The sequence below is a fragment of the Syngnathus typhle genome, linkage group LG1 (genome assembly GCF_033458585.1).
Source record: "Syngnathus typhle isolate RoL2023-S1 ecotype Sweden linkage group LG1, RoL_Styp_1.0, whole genome shotgun sequence".
Classification (NCBI taxonomy): Eukaryota; Metazoa; Chordata; class Actinopteri; order Syngnathiformes; family Syngnathidae; genus Syngnathus; species Syngnathus typhle.
This window is the reverse complement of record NC_083738.1, coordinates 11,459,060-11,480,906: the sequence shown is the minus strand read 5'-3', so window position 1 is coordinate 11,480,906 and position 21,847 is coordinate 11,459,060. Positions and strand designations below refer to the sequence as shown.

The window sequence follows — 21,847 nt, the reverse complement described above, 5'->3', positions numbered from 1 at the left end:
CCAACAGCTTCATACTTCAGGCTGTTAGGATCCTGAACTCTCTCCCACTTTCAAAGTCAAAGTCAAAGTCAGCTTTATTGTCAATCTCTCCACAGGTCACAACACACAAAGAGACCGAAATTACGTTTTTCTCTATCCCACGGTGACGAGACACATAACACGATAGACATACAGGTACGCGACACAATATAAAAACAAGAAGGCAGAAATTCAAACAATCAATAGTAAGAGTGATGAATAAATAATAAATAAACAGATAACACAATAAATAAGAGGAGCAAAATCTGCGTAGCATCCTGTACTTTGCGCAATGCTTACTGTCTGCTGTTTGCACACTGGCTCAGTTTTGCGCCTCTTATTTATTGTGTTATTTGTTTATTATTTATTCATCACTCATATTATTTATTTATTATGTATTATTTATTGTTTGTGCCTTCTTGTTTTTATTTTGTGTCATCTACTTGTATGTCTATCGTGTACTATGTCTCGTCACCGTGGGATAGAGGAAACGGAATTTCGGTTTCTTTGTGTGTCTTGACATATGAAGGGATTGACAATAAAGCAGACTTTGATAATATGGAAGCGGAATATAAAATGGATGGATAGAGCATGCGATCATGACTCATTGGTTTGATACTAATGTATGTCTAATTATTAGTAAGTTTCAGAAAGTTGGCCCTCTTCCCTGAGAATAATCTCACAATCGGTTGAGTATCCCAGTCACACTTTAAATTTACGCTACATTTTCCATTGCCTTTTTTTTCTCAGCCAGATCTGGATCACACATCTGGATAATCTTATTTTAATAAATTTTTTTTCTTGACTGCAATTGCTTTTATGGATGACATTTTGATCAATCAAATCACCAAAAGTGCACAAAGAGTCAATTAACAGTCAGACACTCAATGAAGGTAGTCCATTTGAGTGAGCTGAATCTTCCCTTAAAAACTGGGGCATTCAATGAAACACGGCATGTGGTAATCTTGTTCGCAACGCTTGTGCTTTTCCGAAGTCAAAACGAAGACCATGAAATTGTTGCATGCCCTCTACATCATTTCACATTGAAAGTTTGAAAGAGGGTACATCAATGCACGTCAACATTCCACAGGAAAAATGGTTTGTTCACAGTCTCAACATGCTGTTGTGGTGTGTTTTTTGTCATTTTTTTCCAGCGCGACGTCTGATCCAGTTTGTCACCCCTGTTGAAATTTGGTTGCGCTTTGAATTCCTTTCCTATTTCACTCAAAGGTTGACCCATCTGCGGTTGCCCGGTAACCTCTGTCCAACTTATATGCTTCAATTCCAGATATAAATATTATGTTATTATACCAAGGTTTGCTCGACTGAAGCTGTCTGTCCCGGGAGTCATATTAGTTTTTTTTCCTGCAGGAATCAAAAAAGGCATAGCTGGCAAGGGTGGGGGTGCTTCTGATTTATAGGCTGCCTCCCCAGTTGCACACAATCAGTTTACTCAACTTCTAAAATGGGGAAAACATGTTTACATTGCCTTTACATGGAATGCAATATCATAACTTGAGCAAAAATAGAGGATGGATACATTGTTAAGTTTTGACTCAACACTGCAAGAAAAGTATTAATTTAATAATTGTTTACAGTGAGCCCCAACCACAGAACCGGTAGTGGCCGTTGGACCGACCCCTGCAGGTACAGTCAAACATATTTGCTAGTCAAAATATTTTAACGCCACATTGGCAGCTCCATGCTTCTATAAAAAATGCCAATGTATTTGGAAAGTTTCTTTGCCTAGGGGAAAGGGTCCAAGTTCAACACAAGATCTTATACTATTATATTTACACTTGAAATATTCATTCATTCATTCATTCATTCATTCATTCATTCATTCATTCATTCATTCATTCATTCATTCATTCGTTCGTTCGTTCGTTCGTTCATTCATTCATTCATTCATTCATTCATTCATTCATTCACATTGGAGTGTAAGGATCCCATTTTAAAATGATTTTGCTTACTGCTAATAAGGTGGTAAGATTGTTTCGTGGGAACACTCCACTGTCATCTGCAGTTACTATTTGATGCAAAAGACAAATGGCATGTTGTACACTGGAATCACACGTTGCTCATGGGATATCTAATATCTGCAGTGCCCTCCAGTGTTTCTCCAGGAGTGTCACACATCAATAGTCTAAATAAGAAATGCTTATATATAGTGAGAGGAAGCAGCTCAATTTTGAATATAGTTTACATTTCTGGTACACACGCGCACACTTACACGCGCGCGCGTATATATCTTTGCAGTATGGATATTTCCATATTACTTTCTTCAAACTGATTGGCAGAAGGGGTCGTAAATAAAGTAGCTTCATAAAATACTTTGTATTGTGAATGTGTTTATTAGAGATCATTCATATCATGAATGTGTAGCACTGTGGGGAAACGAGTCTCAAGAGAAAGTGACGCGGACGCGAGGCATTGAGGCTCCCAGTGGGCTGGTCACGTGTCCACGCCAGGGGAGCGTCAATTCTAGTTCGTGGTTTGCGTCACTTTCTTTTGAGGACAGAACACCCATCAGAGATTCAGTCCCGCGATCTTGATATTGTGGGGCGTCATAGTTCACACAACCCACGCCGGGGTGTGACACACCCATCCACCTGATCCACGTACTCGTCCAAACTTCTGTCTGCTGAAAACGCGATCCTGTCAAAACGCTTTGGGGGGGAAGAAGATCACAGTGAGTAACACGCACCTTAATGTTGTCTTTTGCGAATGACTCGAGTGCGGATGACATTTAAAAACAAAGCGACGTGCATTCGATTGACGTTTATTGAGGAATGCATACAAATTGTAATATTGTCATCCACCTACCTAATGTTGTTCAGCGGGTTGTTAAGCACAGAATAATGAAGACGTGTTAATATTCCTTGCAAAAATCTTTTGTCATTTTCCAACAAAGAAAGTAGTCTGAGATGAACTCCCACTCCTTATTATATGATGAGCTGTCAGATTATGGCGCAGCTACACAATTAAATTAAAACAAACACAATAGCTGTCTCCCAAAAATTTGCCTCTATGACGATAATTATGCAGTTTTGCACCAACACTGAGGCATTTAACGGCGATCACGAGCTGGTGTAGAGGAGAACTGCAGTGCATATGCAGAAGTCAAATTACATCAATTTGAATGGATATTCAATTTATACTTATAAAATTGTTTCCCAACCTTTATCAATCTGGAAATCTCAAGGCACACCACCATCAAATTCTTTGTCTCCGAAAAGTGATGCAGTACTGGATGCAGGTTGATTATGTGCCTTCAGTCATATAGTGGTAGAACTTTTAATTGTTCTCCCCAATATGGCACTGGCAAACAGAAGAACGAGGACACAATATTTCTTTTGAGTAAATTATGTAATTTTAGACCATGCATCCGTCATCTGAAAATTCTACCTGAGATTTGATGAATTCTCATAACACACCTGATGATCACTCACATTAATATGCCTCAGTACAATGGTTGGAAATCATTGCACAAGTGAACTGATCCTTTTCTCAACATTTAAAACCGAAATACCACACTAACTTAGTTACTTACTCCAGTCTGTGTTTAATGCGGGCACAGGCTCCTCTGGTTTTTGAAATGGCCCATTTCCTCTTGAAATTGTAAAAAAATTAAAACCCAATTTGTACATCTGCAAACAGACAACAATGTGGATAGAATTTGAAACTATTCAAAAACTATAACAATGTCACACACACACACACACACAAAAAGTCCATACATAGTCTATGTTTGCCACTTATTTACTTTGATGACATAGGACAGAAAAGGATTTGTACGTAGTTTTACTTTCAGTTTTACTTGCTTGATGGGTATTGGCAAAGTAAAAAATAATTTGCAAGCCGAATCCAAATACCAATAAAATTTTATGTGTTGGGCATATCACCTCAAAGCAAAATACCGTGCTCAAGATAAGCTGCACATTTCTGAACGTGTCTATCAGCCAACAACAAAAAGCTCATTGATTATCCATAAATATTTTTGGGGGGGAGGTGAAAATCATGCTTGTTTTTACTGTTTGAACACTGTCATTTTGAATGCAACTAATGAGTTGCTCATGTTGTACACTAACAATTATTTAGCGAAAGATTTCTTCTTCGTTTGTGTCTTCTGGTCGGTTATCTTTTCAGCACATGGAGTTTCTGGTTCATTGAGTGGTTTTTACTGTCTAGTTGGAGCCAGTTTTTTTGCTGCCCTCTTTTAGTACCTAATTGCTCCTAAAGGGATTCTGCCAATAGAACTTGACCCTCTAGGAGATATTTTGTTCCAGCTGGATGCATACAAATGACACCTAGTATATATCATGCATCTGCTCACACTCTTCTGTGCCTTATTGCACCATGGGCTTTTTTTTTTTTCTTTAAACACGAGTCACATCCGATACATGCAGGGAGGATAACGAGTCATTTTGTTGTTGACGCTGTAGGTGTATTGATAGCAGTTATGCTTGCTTGATCCCTGTGACCTACATTACAGAGTAAACGTAAGCGATGATCCATTGTAGAATTGAACTTTAAAAATCAGATAAAATTGAAAAATCATGTAGACTTTAGACAACAAGGGATTGAGTGCAGTTGGTTTCAAGTTTCTGGACTGGAAGCATTCACACGGATTCAATTTAAATTTAAATGTAAGAAAAACTGTTGAATATCTAAGAGCTAAAACCCTATTGATCGTTGATTATTTTGTGAAATGCCTTATTTTCTGTTGGATATTCATAATTGTTCTTTAACCAAGCAAACACATTTCATTCAAACGTGATTGTTTGATAGAATGTTGTGTCAGGCAAATATAGTTAAAAGCACTTGCATAGAGGTGACAGTTTGACCTTGTGATACTTTACTACGTACTTATTTCCTATGGGGAAAGTCAGGACAAATTAGAAGTTGACATCCGAGAATGAATTGTGAGTGTGTTTGTGTGTGATTTAGATGTTTCGCTCCGCCTCAGTTTTATTTCTCCTGCCAAAACCCTGACAACCTTCCTCCAAACATGTGCATCATCCATATGTGCTTCCTTTTAAATAAGTATTATATTTTACATACTTCATGCTGTGTGTATATTAAAATGTTGCTCTACATGCTCATTTATAGCAAATCCTCTTAGGTGAAACAGGAAATTGCTAAATTCTTGTTTTGTGAAACAAAGAAAATCATACTTCTGTTTTGGGGTGGAGAAGTTATCTTAGCTGATTCTCGTTTGTGTGTGAATTGACTATTACGCCTGATGGCATCTTGTCCGAGGGAGTTTCACACAGAACCACTCTGGTTATTGGAGAAGAACCAAAGTCCAGCTTCCTGTGGAGAGAAATGCATTTGATGACATTTGTCATCTGAAGGATTAGATTGCATAATGTTTTTGCACTGCACTGGGTTATAATTAGAGCATGGCAAATGTTTTACTGTGCGATTCTGAGAAATCTTTAAAGAACTGTGACAGATCATTTTAGAACTGGTACTTTAGCTGAAGGGCGCAACTAATGTCTTTTTAGCAATCCTGTTTCCTACCATAACCAGCAAAAGAAGTCAAAATTGCATCCAATCCTACACTTGTCTTGATAGATTATTTTTAGCTGTTTTTGTCCTGATTTCTTCTAAGTGTGATATGGTTCGGCACAGGATGTCTGTAAAAGCCACATCCAATTTGGTCTGTGAAAAATAAAAATTATGTTCAGTTACTCATGCTATCATCCTACTCATTTTGAGCAGGCGATGCTAAACTGAGGTTAAAAAATGTAATAATGTGTGTCACCTTGTAAATATTAAGTTCTGCTGTTGTAGAAGCTCATTTGGTAAAAAAACACATTTCATGGCGTACGCCATTAGGTATATCTTCAGTTTTGATTGGAACTACCAACAGTCATTGTACCAAATTCTTCAGATCGGCTATAAGAAAGATTAATGGTTGGTTGACTGTTTTCTCTGCCCATTAATCAAAGGTGAATCAATGTCTGAATGGTTGGAACTCCCATTTGCCAGTGTTGTATTGAACAGATAAAGGTTTGCATAGACGTTGCTTGTATACGTAGCTGTCACGCAGCCTTCATAGAACGGCAAACTAATCAAAAGTGAATCAACAAACAGTTATTTTGTTTGCAGCCACATATTGCACTCCATTTTGCCTCAACTGACACATTAAATCAATCCATTTCCGATTCATCAATTATTGTGCTTATTTTTAGTTCTCGCCCACAGGTGTATTGAATGCAATAGAAAATCCCGAAGATGTTTGTTAGGATCATTTGTGGTTATTTACAACCCATTTATCTTAAGAACAGCAGTTTTGCTTGCTTCATTGAAGCCCTGTTGTTGTGCAGCATTGCTCAGTATTAGTGAGACAGACATGAAAAAAAACAACCTCAGGGGAGACACAATGTAACACTACCACACAAACCTCCACTGACAGGAGCACCACTTCTCATCTACAAGCTGCTGGTGTGCCTCACCACTTATCATCTGTTTATTATTCAATTACTAGGGTCCTTGAGTTCAAGATGGGCTCAGTGGAGTGGAAAACAGACCCACTGATTGAGAAGCGTTTGTCTCGGCTTGCAAACTTGAATGCATAAACTGTATGTCAAAGACATCTGTGTTAAAGATTAAAGGTGTGTTTTTCCAAAGGCCTGCAGAAACTTTCTATGACAGTGTGCCAAAACGTAAACTCCCACTGTGCTTGCAGACATCTATTACGCAGGTTGTGTTGACAAACAATCGGCAGCCAGACAAAGAGGCAAAGAGAGAGACAGGTGGCAAGATTCACCTCCCTTCCCCTTCTTCTCATGGTTGTTTATTCTTCAGCTGTCAGGTGTCTTTCAGTACGACTGGTGGGCTTTTACTTGGTAGTAGGAATGTAGGACCAAGCTGTCGATGCGATTCACAGGAGCCTATAGTGGGAGAGCAGTTGTATCCTCTGGGGAACAGCCGCCAGAAAGTGCTACAAATTCCCAGATACAGAACCTGCTCACAAATAAAGACATGCATGTCAAAGCCCCACCAAAGACTGAATTGAGTCCTTTAAGGGTTGGCTCAGTTAAAACCCTGACTCGAGAAACTTTTTTCTCCTCTGTGCCTGAAGGGCACATGTTGATTAGCAAGTCAACGAGGAATTATCATGCTGCATGACATCCTACATTATATGATATTATAACATGAGTCTATCATACGTGATACTAATTCTAATAGTTTACACCCCTCATTAAATCTGTAAGAAAAATGTGATTCCCTCCTGCCATTTACAGCCAGATTATCTCTGTCACGTCTTTTGATGACTTGATTGGAATGTTAATTATTGACGCTCATGGAGAGTCATAACGATCAACCATTACAGAATTCCTTAACTTACTTTATCTTTGGAAATATCTATCTTTGCAGCTTTTTTGAGCATTCTTGTGAATACTGTGATTACTTCTGCTGTCACGTGTCATATTTCCAACCGTCAATATGAACATTGTAGGCAGTTTTCTTTCTTTCCGTATTTTCCTAGAGCTTGCATCGGTTTGCACCATTGTGAGATGGGACATGGCATGCTCACAGTCAGTCATAGCAAATCCCCTCATTTACATTAAAATCACAGTGGTTTAAGCGCATGCGGGGCTTGACATTAAGTAGCAGGAATAGATTTGCTGATTTATTACCATACCAAAGCATGTTGGCAAATCCATATTTCAACATTGGCATGCATCCTTCTCCAGCATTGAGCTTTTCACACTCAAAACAGAGGCTTGCACTATCACCCATGTTCTTCCCTCTCCCAGGACAATTTTGCTCTTAACCCCCCCGCCCGAAAAAGCATATTCTCATGCTGCAGCACTACTATTTGCGGAAAATGAGTTGGAAAAAGCTATTCCCACCATCCCCTTCGTTCTGCAGCTGTGTGAAGATGATGTAAGACAAAAAAAAATGCTTTCCTGCTACCAGTGTGTTTGTGGATGTGGATGATCATTCTGTTGCATGGTTTTTTTGGGCTTTGATGCTAGCAATTTATCGTGGACATTAATTTTAAATTCTACCTTTCTCTCAATGTCGGTCATATTGTTTTAATTTGTTGTATTTATCAGCCACACCTAAAAGATTGGTCCGTGAAAATATTGTTTTACATTAATCCGGTCCTTGGTGCTAAAACGTTTGGGGACTGCTGAATTAGGGAGTAAATTATTTCAGTATTAATACTATTTGTGACATTTTTGGTGGTGTAGTGTGCTGTCAGTTTTTTTATGTGAAGAAGGTGCTTAAATAAAGTTTGCTTTAAAGGTTGACAAAAGTTTCTGGCACTGCAAATTTATCATATTTTGATCAGACATGCCCATCTCATGCATTTCACAGACATTGTGTGGTTTGTGTGATTTGCTACTCCTTGCTTCATGAGATTCAATATTTTCATCTAAAAACTGCAAAAGTAGGGCAAGCTATTGTGTGATGTTGTGGAAGGAGCACACAATCCCTTTGGGTGGTCAGGCAGTCAATGAAGGATCCACTTAAATCCAGACCTACTTCTCCAAGTAAACGTCGATCAACATTCTTGAAATATGTGTGCAATTAAAAAAAATGCTAATCAATATGAAAAGTCATACTAAATCATACTACATTGGACACACCACCTCATTTTTCATGACCAGATGATATCTGCTACACTACATAAGGTCGGACCTTGAAGATCAGTCACTGCCCACACTGCTCCCAGCAGCAGGCTTGATAGTGGCATTTTAGAGCGACAGCTTGCACAGTCTGTGTAAGGCAAAAAATAAGTGCCACAAAAAAGGGCCAGATAAAAATAAGGGTAGCTGCTTGCTGCTCTTGAATAAAAAATGTAGATCTGATACTGAGCATAATCCGAGCAAATTAACCAAATACATTCTAGTTGGCAGTACATCACAACTGGTCTGTATCATGTTTTAATTGCCTTATTTTGCCATTTGAGAAGAGCAAAACATTGAAACTTTTGTCAAATTAATGTTACAACCATAGACTGAATATTAAATATACGTGTTGTTAAATGATTCCCTCTCTGACAGTCAATCAAAATTGAGGATTATTGATGTTGAATCAGAATTGGACTCTTCATTACAGTATCTGCAGGTCTACCTAATCCTGTGGTCCCAGAAGTCACACTTTAAGCATTTGTATTCTAATCCTTTAACCGACTTTATTAGATCATTCTTGCATCCCTTTTAAAGCGTGAAGATTTGCCCAGAGTGTTTGCGCAAACCTTTTTGATGGCCTCATTTTCCTTTGTACAACATGACTTTTTTAATCAATCCCCTGTGGCACAAAAGAGATGTGAGCCCATCCTCCATCGGACACACTGCAGCACAGTGTGGTCAAGGCATTTTCTCATACATGACAATGACATTTCTGAAGTCACTTGAAAGAAAAAAAAACATTGGGAAATCACACATGGCACTAGAAACACTTCTGAATAACATTCTTGTATATTATAAACAACATAATAGCACTATTTTGCTGAGTTCAACTAACTACGTAATGCTACATACTGAGGTGTTAGGTCACTGTGGTCAGCCCACTGAAAATGTTGTGGTTATGCCCCTGTCTGGGGGGTTTTGTGCCTCAGTGACGCTAAAGCCAACAAAGTCCATGCAAGTGCTGTCTCCACTCATTTGACCAACACCTAGGCTTAAGGGCTATCCCAAGTGAAGCTCTGTCTTGAGTCGGGAAATCCAGGCTGGATTTATCTCTTGGAGATTGGACACAGCCACCAACCTAATTCCATGAAGAAATACAACCGCAGATACGTATGTGGGTGCTTGATAAGTACCCCTCTTCCACATTCCTTGCGGTCCCTTTATGAATGCATACTTAGAAGTAGTCTTTCCACCCTGTACACCTCCAGCCACCGGTATAGCAATTACTTGTGAACACACTCACACAGCCGTTCAAAGCTGAGGTCTTTGTGGCTGCAAGACGAGCTCTGTTTCATTATGCATTTCACAGCATATGGCTCCCACCAGTTGCTTTGTATTGAATTTCAGCAACAACAAAAGCTCACGTGACTTTGCTATTCAATACTTCAATAGACTAGAGACAGCCGTTTTGATGTCTATGGCATTTTGATTGTTTATCCCCTCTCCTTTTTTCGAATGCACTAGAAGTATTGGAATAAAAAACTCTTACATGAACTGAAATTGAAGAATACTAATAATAGAATTGAAATAAATAGAAATAATAGAAGAAGAATAGATTTTTTTTATTTTTTATTTTTTTAGTCTTCTGCAAAGACTTTGTGTGGTGGGGTTTCTGTTTTACATTTATGTGGTTGGAGGTTACAGATGTTTGACCTAAGAAAGGCTCTGGCTCACAATGCTTGTTTAACCCATCCTTCCATTTTCTATTGCGCTTGTAGTTGTTAGAGTTGATGTTGAGCTGGGGTCTATTGCAGCAGGACTTTAGGCAAGAGGTGGGGTAGACCTTGGAATAGTCACCAGTCAAATAGAGGGCACATAGACAACCAATCTGACTCACATTCACCCCTATGGATAACCTATGGAGACTTCAGTGCATTTTTGGGAGTGTTGGAGATAGCCAGAGAAAACCCATCCAGCGGGCATCATGACAATTCAACGTCAATATGACATGTTTGATGTCAAATTGATGTTGAACTGCTATCAAATGCCCACTGGGCACACAAATACGGGGGATATTTTGCAAACTTTTGAGACACAGTTCAAAGTCAGAACCTCTTAACTGTGAGCCGGATGTGCTACCCACTCAATCAGTGTGCTGTCCTATCAGTTATCGGTCATACTAAAAGTGTTCATCATTAAAGTTCCTCCACACCAGACTCGTCCAAGCATGTTTTTGCTAAGTTGAGGGCAGATAATTGTCCCAAAATTAATCGGGAATAGAATAGAATAGAATAGAATTTGACATTTTTACAGGTATAATAAAAATCAGTTGAGATGAATAGGTCCGGCCCAATATGTTTGATGAAATAAATACTTTATATCTTTTGTACTTGAGCATCAAATAAAAAATATTTATTGTAGTATGTAAGTTGTATCCTTTGTCTTAACGAGTGTGTTTACAGAGAAGATCTATGAAAGTGAATGGACAAATCATTATGCTGAGCTTTTAGGATGCCGTCAGTTTGAGAATCCGTGACTCATCCAGATGTTTCCTGCACTTGCTCAGCTGAAATTTAGTGTGTTTTTCCGAGAGACACTAGATGGCACTCTGGATATGTTATTCTGTAGAAGTGTGATTTCCTCTCCTCCCAATTCAAGTCGGGTTTAGGTGGTACAAGAGAAGAGTAGAATTGAGCATAAGGGTGATTGGTTTCATGATACGTGGGAATCAGAATGTGTGCTTGTGCATGTACCAGAGAGATCACCTTATTTTATCTAGAATCTCAGGTACTGAAGAATAATTACAACATAAGCAATATTATGGTACTCTTGTCACATCAATGCAGCCGGGTGTACATGTGCGCCTGTGAATGAGGAAGGGAGGGAAAAAGAGAGAGCAAAAGCACTTTTAAAGGTGATCTCCCCAGCTAAGATCGTCCTTATGTATGCAGCATTTACATCCGTGGGTGGGATTTGCTTTATTTGCTTGCATTTCTTTGCCTTCCTGCTTATTTCCCTTCCCCCCTTTTCCTCTGCGTTCCTCCCCCTTCCATTCCTCTTTTCATTTTCCTTTGTTTTTTCACTCATTTAGTCTTTTGTACTTTGCTTTCCATTTCAGGAGTTTCTTACTGAGCTTCATTATGCAACAGACATACAGACTATGAATGAATGACATGTTTCTGTGGATCCCATTAGACTGGCCCTCCACATATACTTGCCAAAGCTGTTGTGTATCTCCATCCCATGTGACCTTTTCTTCAACCGAACCAACAAATCAATCACAGAGAATGCTCTCTTTGCTTTAAACAAGTGCTCTCCAATATTTATCCGCACTAATTAAGGCACTTCATAGTCAAGAGAGCTGTCTAGCAAATTTTGTGAATGTGCGTGTGTGTGCGTGTGTGTGCGTGCGTGTGTGCGTGCGACAAACTCAGGCAATATCAAGCCCATTAAAACTGAGATGACAACAGAACAAGAGCATTTTCACTAAAGCAGCCTTTACATACCAAGATTAGTAAACAAGAGGTTGTGTGATTTATAGTGTCATATAGTCCCATTTAAAAGCTTATGGACTTTAGGCATGTGCACACTTCAATGAATTGGATGTTTGCGAGCGTTGCAATATTGCATCTTCAAAGGGCTGCAAAAGAAAACTATGACATGGCACCTTAAGGCACGTAGCACTTAGTTGACACTGATTAGCAATGCAAATGTTTAGGCCAGTACTGTATTCCCAGCTAGCTGTATTTAAATTGATGGAGAAATTTAGTGAGCTATGAAGTGCTTCAAACCTTCAATTCAAATGTAACACAAGCTAAATATTTTTCAGTGTGTGCGATTGGCTGGCAACCACGCTAGGATGTACGCACCTTTCGCCCAAAGTCATCTGGGAGAGGCTCTAGCGCAGGGGTGTCAAACTCATTTTTTTCGCGGGCCGCATTGAAGTCATAGGTTCTTTCGGAGGGCCATTATATACAGTAAAAGCTACAAAACAAACTGACAAATAACTCCTTTTAAAATAAGACGAGTAAAAATTGGTCAAATATTTAAAGAAAAAAATATTATTAAAAGTGAAGACAATTTGCAATTCTAGTAATGACACACGAATTTGATGCACAATTTGTCTTCGCAGGCCACATAAAATAACGTGGCGGGCCGTGTCTGGCCCCCGGGCCTTGAGTTTGACACCTATGCTCTAGCTCCACCTCGACTCCAGTGAGGATAGCGATATAGAAAATGGATGGATGGAGTGGATAGATGAAGTCCAACAGCATTATTGAGTAAATATGGCTTTTTTTCGCTAACTCTTTGCTGCTCCGACTTCACTGCTCCAGCTTTCCCAGGTTGATGTATGCTTTGTCCATACCGCATGTTTCAGATCCTTCAGCAAAGAAATTTGATTAATGATTCACGTACAGCCAGTTCATAATCATTTAATGTTTTGCTCTTCAGCTGAGTGTGCAGGGGTTTTGTACTCATGGTGGAAGACCTATGACCTGCGGCTGAGACAAAACTTTCTTTTAATGGGCAGCATATTTATCTCAAGTATGTATCACTATTAAAAGGAATAACGGCCTTGTTATACTTCCAACATGTTAGCCAGTAACAGGTGTCATGTTGAGTTTGAAAGTACCCCTGACTGCCCTAAATTCCCCTTGTTAAAATCGCTTCGATAACAATGTGTCTTAGCGCGTTGAGATGCTCGCCTCATGCTGCTGCCAAGGACATTTGTCATTTGTTCATTTCCATCTGCAAAATTCAGCAGCCCAAAATAACTCAAACAAAGGGTCTCCTGTCATGAGAAGTTCAAGCGGGTCTGTGTTCTTTTAACTTGGGAGTGCAGAAAGTGTCTGCATTAATCCATTCGCTTGCTTCTTTGTGTCCGTCTTGCGCATATGTGTCTGACATGAGCAATTTGGGAAAACCCATGAGGTATTGTGCCACTGTTCTCTCTAAGACTTACCACAAAGACTCCGTTTGATGCTCAAACTCTTTAGAAGCCTGTAGATCAAATATGCCCCTGGGTGGGTAATGGGCTTTATTGTCAGCGATTTGCTTGAGGTTTGTATCCTCGGTTTGACTCATGGGAATTGTTTGGCCTTGTGTGGTGCATGTTTCAGCTTTCAGTCTTATCATTGTGTAAAGTCCCACATTACGTATGAGCCGATGAGGTATAAATTAAGTAATTGAAGGCAATGCAGGGAGGGAGTTCACTCTCGCTCGTGTTTTGCAAATTCATGTGAAACTGGAGTAGACCCGCTGACGCATTTCTTACGCTTTGAAATGTAATCATTCAACAATCAGTTACTATGTCTTCTCTTGAACTGCATTACACAAAATCTTCAATGGTAATGAGGCACATTTTTTAAAACACTCCAAGTGACACCGCAAAAAGCCACGATGCACCGAAATATCCGCAATATTTAATATTTTTAAAAACTCGCGATGCACTGAGGCCGTGAAAGACAAACTGCAAAATAGTGAGGAATCACTGTACAGTCTAATGTTTAGTTCTCATGAGGGCATATTTTTATTTTACAAAAATAGTTTTGTTCAGAAAGCAATGTAATTTTTAAGAAAGCAGCATTTTCGTGAGTTTTTTCAATGGGTGAATTTTAAAAATGTCCTTGCTCAGAAAGCTTTGGAAAAATAAGACTGGTAATTGAAAATTCTGGTATTTTCAGTGTACCGGGTCCCTTTTTAGAATGTGTTTCACAGTAACTACTTTTTGGAGCATAGCTGCGGGTGTATTGACGCTTGTGGCTCTGAAAGTTTTTGAACAGTGTAGGGCTTTAGTTTCCATGGAACTTTCTACTTACTTTTGATATACTATATTCCATTTTAGTTTAGCAAGAGTGCAATTGATGACATGGCCCTGCGAGTGTCAACAAGACCGTTCATGGTGCTGAATGAATTTGTACAAGTTCTACCTGCTTAGTAACTTGGGTCAAGAAAGGAGAAGACATTTGTAAATTGGTGGAGACTGGACACTTTATTCTTCACCAAGAGGATTCAGCACAAGTTAAGTACGTATGTGTTGTCATATTTCACACAGAATTAAAAACAAATATCACATATTTATGAAGTTTAATGACTTGCGCTGACAGCGGCTCGGTGGTGCACTGGGTAGCACGTCCGCCTCACAGTTAGGAGGGTGCGGGTTCAATTCCACCTCCGGCCCTCCCTGTGTGGAGTTTGCATGTTCTCTCAGGGCCCGCGAGGGTTTTCTCCGGGCACTGCGGTTTCCTCCCGCATCCCAAAAACATGCTTGGTAGGCCGATTGAAGACTCCAAATTGTCACTAGGTGTGAGTGGGAGTGCAAATGGTTCTTTGTCTCCGTGTGCCCTGCGATTGGCTGGCAACTGCTTCAGGGTTTCCCCCGCCTACTGCCCGATGACGGCTGGGATAGGCTCCAGCATTCCCGCGACCCCCGTGGGGACTAAGCAGTTCAGAAAATGGATGGATGGATGGATTCGCACTGAATCAATTGCTCGTGATGCAAATCTTTACTGGATCAAGTTCTGACGCGCCTTCCCGATGTGCTGTTGAGTTATAAACAGTTTTGTAGGACCCCATGTGTAAATCAATTACTGTCAACTGTATGTTGCCAAAATTCAGAAAAGTACCAAAAAATAAATACCATTTTTTTCCATGTATAATGCGCAAAAATTACCTAATTTATCGTCCTAAAATCTGGGGTGCGCATTATGCATGGGTACAATTTTATTTTTTTTAATTTTTTTATCATACGGAGGCCGCCATTACAGATGCGCTTTCTTCTCTGCTGTTCACTTCAAACACGCTCCATACGAACGCAATGCTCTCGTATCAGACGCTTGCTCGATCACCTGCTCGTTTGCTGTCACATTGTACCCTACACAAATCCGAAACATTTCTTCGCTATCGAGTTTGCTAGCGCATGCGCAGTGATACTGATCGGCAGAATAACATCCAGTTGTGCCCAAAGATGATCTTTTTTCTGAAATAATTTTACGTTTACGGACTTAAGTAGGAGTCGAAATTTGGGTGCGTATTATACATGGGTACGGCTTTTTTCCAGCATCGACATGCCATTTTTAGGGTGCGCATTATACATGAAAAAAAACGGTATTCACTTGAACAATTTCTATAACACATATTTGATCAGCTTAATGTCTTTTCTTTTCCTGTTGTGTCATCCTCACGCTGTCTCGTAACACACAAAATTGATTTGTAACTAGTTTGGCAATTAATTAATTGTTTGACACAATAGTGGCCTGAATTTCCCTTTCTTTTTTCGGACCTCTTTTTTTGCCAGCACACAGAAAACTCAAATACAAGCTTGCATGAGTCACTCATACATTCTCCTACATTATTTGATGTTTGTTTGCCATCGAAGCCATTTGAAGACAAGCTGCTAGTCCCTCTAGCGAATGACAGCAAGTCTTGGGAAGTTTCAAGGACATGCCGAACTGCATTCATATTCATGCATGGTTTTCAAATGTAAACGATTACCCCGAGGATTATGGTAGCAGCGCTTCCTCTCGCTCACAGATTTTAAAATACTCGTTTTTTTGTGGGGGAGCTCCACAGCAGTTTGAGTCTCAAAGGACCAACATATTTCTAAAAAGTGTTCCCATTATAAGGACTTGCATTTTTAGGCAGGGATTGCAGTCTAACAGTAAATGTGCGATGTTGTACTGTCGTTGTTCCCTTACTATCAAATTGTTACACCATCAAATTAACTTTACTCACTTACTTTCACTTACTTACCATCTGGATGATGCTGATTACTGTTGCAAAAATAAAACAGGCTTATTGTTCATTATTTACTGACGAGCTGTCTCGTCTGTGAAGCCTGTCATCCTCATCACATTGTTTCTCTGTCAATGGCTGACTATGCACTAGCAAAGCATCCTTGACAGCCAACGTGATCAAAGAGTGGCAAGAATCCCTAAAACAACATCAGGCACTGTATGAAATATTTAGATGGTGCAGAGGAAGACGGTACAATGAGAACAGAGCAAAGCTTGAGGAAATGCTGCAGGTAGACCGAGGACTTGGAACGCTTGCACTCATCAACCTCTTTCTCAAGGTCAATTTGATGTGATCCACTTCTTCTACTGGTTGTTCTCTAATAAGTAGCTGAACGGCAAAATTCACGACGGGCATTCCATCCGGGAATGTACCCATAAAGTTCGTGGTTCAATTAGGATGTTCCTCCGGTGTTTCACATGTTGACATCATAAGACCATGATGACAAGGACTGTTTTCAAAGTCAAAAATTCAAAGTCTGCTTTATTGTCAACGTCTTCACATGCTGAGACACACAGAGATCAAAATTACGTTTTCTCTATCCCACGGTGACAAGACATATCACACGATAGACATACAAGTAAACGACGCAATATAAAAAACAAGAAGGCACAAACAATAAATAATAAGAGTAATAATAAATAATAAATAAACAGATAACACAACAAATAAGAGCCAGTGTGCATACAGACAGTAAAAGTACAGGACGCTACGCAGAACGGGGAAGCGAGTTCAGGATCCTAACTGCAAGGCAGAAGCTCGAACAAAGAGTGAGCGGGGTGACTCACATCACTCACAATCGTGGTCGCCTTGTGGGTGAGATGGGAGGTGTGAATATCCTTCAAGGAGGGGAGCAAAGCACCAATAATCTTGCCAGCCGTGTTCACTATGCGCTGCAGGGCCTTCAAGTTGTAGTCAGTACAGCTGCCACCCCAAACAGCAATACAGTTGGAGAGGACGCTCTCAATGGTGCCGCGGTAAAATGTAGTCATGACGGCCGGAGGAGCGCTCGCTCGCCTGAGTTTCCGCAGGAAGTACAGGCGGCGCTGGGCTTTCTTTGCCAGTGATGCGGTGTTGGTGGACCAGGAGAGATCCTCACTGATGTGCACCCCCACGAACTTGGCGCTGCTCACTCTCTCCACCACAGCACTGTCGATGGTCAGCGGCAGGTGTTGGGTGTGACCCTTCCGGAAGTCCACAACAATCTCCTTGGTCTTGTCGACGTTCAGCAGGAGGTTGTTGTCCCTGCACCACGTGGTCAGAAGGTCAACCTCCAGCCTGTATGGAGTCTCGTCTCCCTTGGTGATGAGACCCACCAGAGTCGTGTCGTCAGCAAACTTCACTATACGGTTGTCGCTGTAGGTTGCAGTGCAGTCACGCGTCAGGAGGGTGAAGAGCAGCGGACTGAGCACGCAGCCTTGGGGGGCCCCCGTGCTCAGCGTGATGCTGGCGGAGATTTTGTCGCCAACACGTACTACCTGTGGCCTTTGACAGAGGAAGTCCAGTAGCCAGTTGCAGAGGTAGGTACTGAAGCCCAGCGTGTCAAGTTTGCTGATGAGGCGTTGTGGCACAATGGTGTTGAAGGCAGAACTGAAGTCCACAAACAGCAATCTCACATACAAGTCCCTTCTCTCCAGGTGGGTGAGGGCCGAGTGGAGGGCAGAGCAGATGGCATCCTCAGAGGACCGTTTGGCTCGGTACGCAAACTGGAAGGGGTCAATGGTGGGGGGGAGAACGGATCGGATGTGCTCCATGACAAGCCGCTCAAAGCACTTCATGATGATGGGCGTAAGTGCCACGGGGCGGTAGTCATTGAAGCAGGACGGAGCGGGTTTCTTCGACACAGGTATGATGGTGGCAGCTTTGAAACACGACGGGACGATGGCCTGCTGCAGGGAAGTGTTAAAGATGTCTGTGAAGACATCCGTCAGCTCACCAGCGCAGTCCTTCAGCGCTCGACCCGGGATGTTGTCAGGCCCCGCCGCCTTACGGATGTTGATAGCGCCAAGCGCCCTCCTCACGCTGTCGGCGGAGAGGCACAGGGGCAGCTCGTGTGAAGGGGGAGTGGCTTTCAGCGGGCAAGTGCTGTTCTGAGCGTCGAAGCGAGCAAAGAAGCGGTTGAGGTTTTGCAATACTTGCCAAAGTTTCACATTGATTTTGAAAATTATGGACCGGATATGGTGTCTTCCGGGCCAAAGAGGAAAAGGACCATGGTGATTGTCATAAGCATAAAGTTCAGAAGCCTGTACTTGTCATGGTATGAGGATGAGTTAGTGCCCATGGCATGGGTAACTTTCACATCTGTGAAGGCTGCAATAATGATGACACATTTTGGAGCAGCATATCCTGCCAGCCAAATAGCATCTTCCAAAAAGTCCCATCTTAGTGAGACAGTAGTTTGAGTATTTGTAATCGTAGTGCATTCCTTGCAATTGAGGATTGTACGTTAGCAACTTCTGACGGGATTTGTCAGCGGTAGCGTCATGTCATTCTCAAACCAGGAGAGAAATCGCTTTGTACTTTCAGGGTAAAGACAGCTCAGGGTAAAGACAGCTCAGACCAGCGCCTGATTTTGTGTTTTTTGTTGCTCATGCTGGTGCTGCTTGTGTCACCAGCAAGAGAAAAACATCAGTAGCAGCAGAAGCAAAAGAAAACAACCAAACAAGATTAACATGTTGCTGGGGTCCAGTTGGTCACGCTGGTATCACCTGTACATGCTCACAACAGCATGATGGTGTTGCGCAACACAACAAAACCATGCTGGTTGATGCTGTTTTTGTTTTTTGGTTTGTTCGTGTGAGCAGGGAAGATCACACAATAAATATTCATGTTGAATTCATGTCCTCATATAGCTGTTGCAAGGAAGAGAATACTCATTAACAACAAACCAATAAAATGGTTTTGGCACACTTGGGACCCACTGCGTTAGCATTCCCAACCAGACTTACGTGTGATACACTTTTATTGACCCAAGCACCTTTGGAAGGGGTGGTCATGGGCTTGCACATTTCACTGGCACTTGCACGTGCACCCAACAAAACCACCATCTGCTGTCATAATGGAAATAAATGGAATGACTCTAAATACATTTATTTATGTAGCGTATTTTACAACAGCTCCAGCTAAAACAAAGTACTTCACATACAGAAATGGGGCAACCACAAAGACAATGAAAAGAGTAACTTAAAACATTCTATAACAGAATATATCTAACACAAAAATAATTGGAAAGAATAATGTCATGGCATAATTGCAGTTTTCCAAGAACAGAACAACTCTTTTTTTATGTGAAAACAACAAAGAATCCCAACTAAAGGCATTTGTTTTGTACAACCTGGCTCTTTTTCATAAAGGTATATCTTGGGAAATACTATTTTGCTTTGACACTTCGTTTCCAGGGTGCCTTAGCTCGAGCCGACCCCAGCATTACCTGTGTTCAAAGGTAGATAGTAGTAATTGAATACGGTAACACAGTCTTCCCTCTTGTCCTCTGTGCTCCAAACTCATTATTAGCTTGTGTATAATGCACTGCAAACACCAACTCATTTTGTCATGTTCATAGTTTGTTTTCGATGGCCAATATGAAAAGTCATTTCCCAATTTGGGCAAGGTGGATGTGGTGTTGGACGTTAACATGATTATAGTACATAAAGCAAAGTATTGAATAAGCCTGTCAGTGGCTAGTGGTCACAATCTTCTTGAGATGAGCTACTGTAGAAAACTGTGGCTTGGCTCAGTGAGTTAGCTGCTCTCATGAGGCAATTTGTACTGTGGTTCGTTCGACCAGTTATGGGTAATGGTTGTACTGGGCGGACTTGCATCACTGTAGTCAGAAGACTGTGGTTTGGAGTACTGGAAAAGAGGGGTGCAACATTTTTAAAACTGAAACTATAAGTAGATAGTTGGAGGCTGAGTCATGTAGCTGTTTGCTTGAAAAAGCTTCATGGGTGTAGTCCATTGAGCAGATTGAGCTTCGATTTTACTCAATGAATGAATTGTGAAAATTGTGGAGGTACAAGCTTCACAGGATGAAGGCCAAATAATACCCAAACAGTCTTCAACCTTCATCACAAAAAGCCTGACAAGTTTGAGGCCAGAGGGGCCTTTTATCCATTGCTGTGGCTTTTTAGGAGTCCGCAGGTTAACACAAGCTCAGCTCCCCCCACCCCAACACCACTTGTGCTCGATATGTGGAAATAAAATACTATTTTAGCAATTATATTTTTGACACTGGCTTATGACAAGAAGAATAGTGTCTTGATTATTGTGGTGACCTTGATTCTGTCAAATTGGTGGACAAGCTTAGCCATTGCTTATACGATTGTGTGTTATACGTGAAAAAATGTATTCCACACAAATAGGATTCCTGCGTCTTGACCATTCATTAGCTTCTTCTCTTTGTGACATAACAAATATAGGGCCAAACTAGATTCCACAAAGTGATTTGTTACCAAAAATAGTGCTTACACTTACTACTTGTTGGCAAAAGACATGAAAAATTGAGACGTTAGTTTGTTAGTTCTCTTGCATTATATAATATTGTGTTTATCTGCATCACATGCATCAACTTGTCTTTTTGCGTATATTCATTTCTGGACCTTAAAAGCAAGAAACATAGCCCCAAGCGCATTCTGTAGTTTTTGCAAGTGTATATGTGCATGTGCAATTTTATCGATGATGAGGCATCCTTGATTTGCAGCAATCCAAAGTCACTAAACTTTCATCTGCTTGAAAACGTTTTTTTTTATAACGATTATATAAATCTTTATCATTCCCTTCAACATTATAATCTGCTCCACTGATGTATTTTATTACTGGCAATTGTAATTGTGTGTGTGTTTCTCTGCATTTGAATGAGGTTAGATCAAGTTGATACAAATACAGTGCCAATTTTGCATTCTAAATAAAAGTAAAAACAGTTTATAAAAAATAAAAAAAACGTAAAAAAATTGTGATTGTTATAGGATGTACTTGAGCCAAGTAATCCTGATTGTAAATTACAATTGCCAATTTTTGTCTTTTCACAGTGCAATAAGTGTGCAGAATTTTCTAAAGTCACTTTTTACCCACCAGTTCAGGGTGTAGTCTGCTTTTCGCTCGTTGCCGACTGGGAGAGGCTCCAGCAACAGGATAAGCGGTGTTGAGAATGGATGGACTTTTAACCCAAATATTGACCTAAATTGACATTAAATTTAGAAACAACTGTTACAGACTTTCACATCTGGTTAGACTCTAACCAGATCAAATATTGAAGAATCGAAACTTCTGGTGTTATTGGTTCCTGATGACGAACCTCGGGTGTTTTGTGTCCACATTGGTATTGTTTGATGACTACTAGGATGCCTCCAAGCCCACAGGTAGTATACAGCCCCTCCCTCCTCTCCCCCATCCTCTTCATGTTCTATTTTTAGCTGCGCTGCCGGATTCTTCCCTGGGAT

The 21,847-nt window shown here is 40.7% G+C and overlaps 1 protein-coding gene across 1 annotated transcript in view; it reads left to right on the top strand.

Annotated features, from left to right (window-relative positions):
• The first annotated feature begins 2,549 nt into the window (after positions 1 to 2,549).
• Positions 2,550 to 21,847, top strand: part of mid2 (midline 2) — an 86,979-nt gene continuing 67,681 nt past the window's right edge. The window contains exon 1 of the mRNA XM_061279825.1: positions 2,550 to 2,710. The gene's annotated coding sequence lies outside the window, so the exon portion shown is untranslated. The remainder of the gene's footprint in view (positions 2,711 to 21,847) is intronic.